The 6,000-nt window shown below is 34.8% G+C and overlaps 1 protein-coding gene across 2 annotated transcripts in view; it reads left to right on the top strand.

The window, feature by feature from the left end:
* Window positions 1-568: 568 nt before the first annotated feature.
* Window positions 569-6,000, top strand: part of LOC106880100 (ubiquitin-protein ligase E3B) — a 52,673-nt gene continuing 47,241 nt past the window's right edge. For both annotated transcript variants that reach the window (XM_014929916.3, XM_052975268.2), the window contains exon 1: window positions 569-765. The gene's annotated coding sequence lies outside the window, so the exon portion shown is untranslated. The remainder of the gene's footprint in view (window positions 766-6,000) is intronic.

Raw genomic sequence — 6,000 nt, 5'->3', positions numbered from 1 at the left:
TATTGCTATTAACGGAATATGGTCCTAGCCTCAGCTAGCACCAGTCACATAGTCTCTCCTTGTGACACGTTAATCTGCAGACGTGATTACGTAACACGACTAAGGTTCCTTTCACACCAAATCCCCACCTAATTTGCAACCCCCTATTATAATCTTAAAAATTATCTACTGTTGCCATAGAAACAACTAACTTTCCATGATAAGTCGCTTAAATTCGTATCGAAAGTTATTTCAGTTAAACTTTATTGATATCCGTATCTGTTGACTTACTTCACAGTTATTTTTAGCTTATTTCTCTAAAATGTTATGATTGGATGATATCAACCCAAACTCGGCTGTTGACGGGAATCAATTACCTTCACCATAATTTGCCAAGTTAAATGTCAAAATAAGACAAAGATAAACACTTTGACTTAGAGTCCAATTATATTCCGAATTAATAAATATAATTTCATTTTTAATTAGTTTTTTAAAGCGGGGAGGAAATATATTAAGAAGTTTAATTGAATTAAAAAAAAAACTACGCCATGTATTGTCGAATATCTTGCTGTAAAATGTAAACTTTATCCTGATGGTCCATCGCTGTGACTGGCAGGTGTGTGTGTATTAATGTTATTAACATCGTGGGGTCAATATTTTAGGCATTTACTGACTTCCTCTGATAGTCTTACTTAAATTGCTCCCTTTTTGGTTCTTGTCTCTGTTTTTTTATTTCTCACCTGGACTGTACCCGATAAAAGCAAATGATGAAACGGAGACAAAAAGGTAAACGTTTCGCTTCGTCTCTTTTAAGTTTGTCGTGTGTGTGTCTCTCTCTCTCTCTCTCTCTCTCTCTATATATATATATATATATATATATATATACACAATACACATACCCACACATACATAATTACATACTTACACACACACACTATATATATATATATATATATATATATATATATATATATATATATCCCGTCCTGATTGTGTATTTTTAATTTAATATATATCATACATAGGATGAATTATTTATTTCATAACATACATAATAGGTTTATTATTCAAAGTTGTTGCCAGAACAAAGAGGAAAAAAAATTATGGAGCTACGTTAGTTATTAAAAAGATGTTTGAAATGTTTATATCATTGAAGAATAGAAACAAATGAAGCCTTAGAAGAAAATCGAAAATCGTTTTTACATTTTCAATATTTACAGCAAATTTTGGAAAAATATGTAGATTATGTAATATTTATTTATTAAATGATCATCGTAAACGGTAGTAGCCGATTGTTTCCTGATTACTTATACATCCATGTATGTTTATTATATATACACGGGTCTATAGTGTTTGCATAAGCGTATACTTTAATCGCCTTATTACTGAAATTGTTTTAATTATCATATTGTTTGTTAATTAAATGAAAACAAAATTGTATTCTTCTTTATCGATCTTAAAAGTTTTTTTTTTTTCTTGTCTCATGTCTAGTTTCACTTCTTTGTATCGCTGTGGTCCGATGACTAAATTGATAATTCTGATTTGTGGGAGTAATTGGCAAATAGCAAGAATGTTTCGATGTTTCTAAACTATAAATTCATTAATTAGATTTGGCAATGACCGGAAAAATCATTGACTCAATAAGAAATATAAAAAAAATAACAGAGGTACTTAAATGTTTAATCTTTATCGAATAGATTTATTCTTATCCTTACTAGTTACGATATTTGGTTATATCTAAACTATATTTTGTTATTAATTAGGAATATTAACTCACGATTATTCCACACTTAGTTTACAATCGGCTTTTCTCATCAAAGATTCTCAAGATATTCAGCTGGAAATTTTTATGTATATTATTAACAACATAGGAGAGGCATGAGCACCATCACCCTTCATTTTCTTTACAAATTTATTTGTTCGTTCATGTGCAAGGAACCCTCTTTCTATAGTTTTTATTCATGAGTATATTTGTTACTTAATTTCCGTGTGAAAACCCTGTTTTACTGATCTTCCACATGATTTAACTGAAATGAAAACAACCACACTTGCTACTGAAGACATTCATATAACATGCTGTTAGGACAAACCACTTCCTTCTTTGTTAGTAAATACATTCTATTAATAAACTCCGTATCTTACAATATTTCGTTGTTTTACCATTTTGTATATCGTAAATACGGTTACATCAGCATAGGTCTTTAAACAACTATCTGGTAATAGAGTATTCAATGATCTAACTTTGTTTCCAGCCATGCAACCATTTGGCACGCAATATGAAAACCATAATACAACGTGTCTTTCATGTTCCTTAGTCGAAAAAGTCATATTAAATTACTCTAATATCAAACGATTTTAGTCTGTAATTCAAATTCAAAACGAACAGAAACAAAAACATTATTTTCCATTTCGCTTGAGTAATTCTTGCGACAGAACAAAAGGAAACGTGTTTATGTTTTCGACATGGCATATTGATTTTGTTTTTGTTTTTTAATTTATGAATAAGATAACCAAACCATTGAAACGACTACCTAATACACTTGCTTGCTCCGGATAATGACTTAATCTTAATCCAGCACATCTAAAGTTTTGGTTCTTTGTCAATTTGCCAGAAATTTTCTTTCGCTTTAGTTCTATCCATTGTTTTAACCGAGTAAACATTAATCAGGTCTTCTTACACATTCGCTCTCTTGATATTGAACAAAGCCACTTATCAAATGGCACTGCTATTTCGTGCTCACTATTATTAATTTGGATTTCTATTTTTTTTCTCTGTTTACCTTTAGTCGTTTGGCATTTAGCCTATTTTTCTGAATTCGTAATTATTCCTGCAGCTCTTCGACAAATTCAGTAAAACGATTCGGATGTTAGCATATGAAAATTCCCAAGTTCATCCAGTTTTGTCCATTCTGTGTTCTTAAATTCATTCTGGGTTTATTGTTTCAAGAATTAAGATATGTGAACTGCTGAGAGGGAAAAAATTAATCAAAAGTTATAGTAATTCTCTAATCTAATCAATTATTGGAAGTGGACGACAATATCTTGGAATAAAAATCTTCAGGTTTGGAATAAGTTTAGGACTTTTCTTCTAAAGATAAGATATTAATCTCTCGGCAGAGTTCTAGAATAGCTGTCCTATGGAACTTCCTGGGAAAAGGGTTTCTTTGTATTTCATTTTTTAGTATTACTGTGTTTAATATGTGAAGGCGCGTGGCCTAGTGGTTACGGTGTTGCATTCACATCATCAAATCGTAGTTTCGATTCGAAGACGGGTGGTGCGTTGTGTTTTTAAAGCAAAACACTTCAGTTCACGTTACCCCAGTTTAGTCGGGTGTAAATGAGTTCCTGCAATAACTAGGAAGTTAACCCCGTGAACGTCTGACATCCTGTTCAGTGCAGTGTTGTAATTTCAGTCACAGAGTTAAGCTCTGGCTCACGACAGACCTAAGTCCAATGTGTAAATTACAATTCGGAAAATTGTTTTTTTTTATTCTGTTTTGTCAAAAATTTCAATTGTTTACGTTTTTGCCCCTCCCTTCCGTACCCGCTTCCCTTCCCCATGGGGCATGAAACTTCGGGAGACATTTACTCCAAAACTCTGACAATCTTTTATTGAGCAGCCATGTATCTCCTGTACAGTAAGAAAACCTGTTCTGACCCCTTTCTTCATACATTTAACCCCCATCATCGTCTTGAAACTAACTCCTTCTCAACTGTAGCCTTCGCTCAGTCAAAGGCAGTCCTGTGAGCTACATAACAACCTCACCAGTGCTTGTGCCACAAAAATGGTACCCAGAACATTCTGTAAAGTCGTTGATGTTAGGAAGGGCATCCAGCCATAAAAATCATGCCAAAGCAAATGTTGGAACAAGACACATAATTCACTGGATTCTGTAAAATCGTCCAACCCAAGCTGGCATGGAAAATGGACTTTAAATGATGATGGTGATCATCATCATCATCATAAAAGATTAAGATGTGTATATCAGAAACATGTTACATGATAGTGAGAATTGAGTTATAAAGGTGAAAGACTAGCATTGGTCGGATAGGAATCGGTTGAGAATTTGAGTGTAGTGGAACATTAAAAGCACCATCTGAGCATGATTGTTGTCAGGGCCACTGACTCCCCTGCTGGTGGCATGTAAAAAGCACCTTTCGAGCGTGATCATTGCCAGCGTCACCTTACTGGCACGTGAAAAACAACATTCGAGTGTGGTTGTTGCCAGTACCGCCTGACTGGCCCTTGTGCTGGTGGCACATAAAAAGCACCCACTGCAGTCTTGGATTGGTTGGCATTAGGAAAGGCATCCAGCTGTAGAAACTTTGTCAGATCAGATTGAAGCCTGGTGCAGCCTTCTGGCTCGCCAGTCCTCGGTCAAACTGTCCAACCCATGCCAGCATGAAAAGCAGACGTTAAACGATGACGACGACGATGATGATGATGGCCATGGAAGGAGTTAGTTTTAAGAAACATTCGACAATGCTCGGGAAAAGTGACTAATGAAAATGGATGATGTTTGTTTGGTGGTGATTAAAGTCATGGATATCAACCAAAGCATTTTTACATTTCTTAGATTTGATATATGTGAAGTAGGTTCAGTGAAGGGTAAACATCAAGGAAGAGATAGTAGTACAAAATATGTAATTCACACCAATATATAAACAACCATATGATTGTTATATTTTATGTCATAAGATACACAGGGGATCTGTCTGGCTAAGGTTTAATATAAAAATACAAATGTGAATTATTTCAAAGAACTCCACTATACTGCCACTTCTGATAATCAGCTCTTGTACAAAGAAACTTGGTTTTCTCATCAGGGTCAACAGATAGTTGTTGATATTTCACTAATTTGTCTCACAGTGGAATATTGTACTCATATGTGGGATCACAACACTATCTCTACTCACTAACTTTGATTATACAACATAAAAGCTAATTGGCGTGATGTAAATTTATTCACTGAAATGCATAAGTGAGGCCCACTTACTGATCCCCAATGTCTATGAATTCTTTTCCTATTCATCTTCATCATCATCATCATTTAATGTCTGTCTTTCATGACTTTCTGGCATGCGCTACATGGTTCAACAGGACTGCATCAAGCCCTAAAGTCAGCTCTAGTATGGTTTCTGTAACTGGATATCCTTTCTAATGCCTACCACTTTAGAGTATACCAGGTGCTTTTTCCTTAGCACCAGCACTAGTGAGTTTGTCAATTAACTTGCAAGACAAAAGATGGAGGTATTGTAGAAAGAGAGAGAGAGAGCTGGCTTTATATCTGGTGTTGAGAGGTTGAAGTATGATAAGACGACAAGAACAGTTCAAACTAGATAAGTTTTAAAAAACTCTCCCAATTCACCAACTTCCACATCTCTGCTGTCCCCTTATCTGTATGTTACCTCTCCCCTTCCCTTTTATTATTAACTCATGAAATATTAATATACAACCCTTCATACTAAAGGCTGCTTCATTGAAGAACTTTCTTCTCTCCCAAAACACTAGTCTTCAAGTTTTCAAAGCTATTTCACTTATACCTTCACTTCATTAACTCTAAACTTTGTAAGATAAAGATCACATCGTATTTGATTAACTTCTCAAACATTGTTCATTGTTAGTAAGCTATCATGTGTTATGCCAGATCTGTCTAAGCAACAGTCATAATCATCTGCACCAGTGTTCATACATACCACCAATAACACATACTAGTGTTAATATATACTAGTATATTCTTTACTCTAGGCACAAGGCCCGAAATTTTTGGGGAAGATGCCAGCCAATTAGATCGACCCCAGTATGCAACTGGTGCTTAATTTATCAACCCCGAAAGGATAAAAGGCAAAGTGGACCTAGTCGGAATTTGAACTCAGAATGTAAAGACAGACGAAATACCGCTAAGCATTTCGCCCGGTGTGCTAACGATTCTGCCAGCTCACCGCCTTTTATATACTAGTATATTGCCAGGTGAAATGCTAAGTGACATTTCATCTGTCTTTACATTCTGAGTTCAAATT

This window comes from Octopus bimaculoides, chromosome 1 (assembly GCF_046866305.1).
Source record: "Octopus bimaculoides isolate indiv1 chromosome 1, ASM4686630v1, whole genome shotgun sequence".
NCBI lineage: Eukaryota > Metazoa > Mollusca > Cephalopoda > Octopoda > Octopodidae > Octopus > Octopus bimaculoides.
The sequence above is the reverse complement of the archived record's forward strand: the minus strand, read 5'-3'. Positions and strand labels throughout refer to the sequence as shown.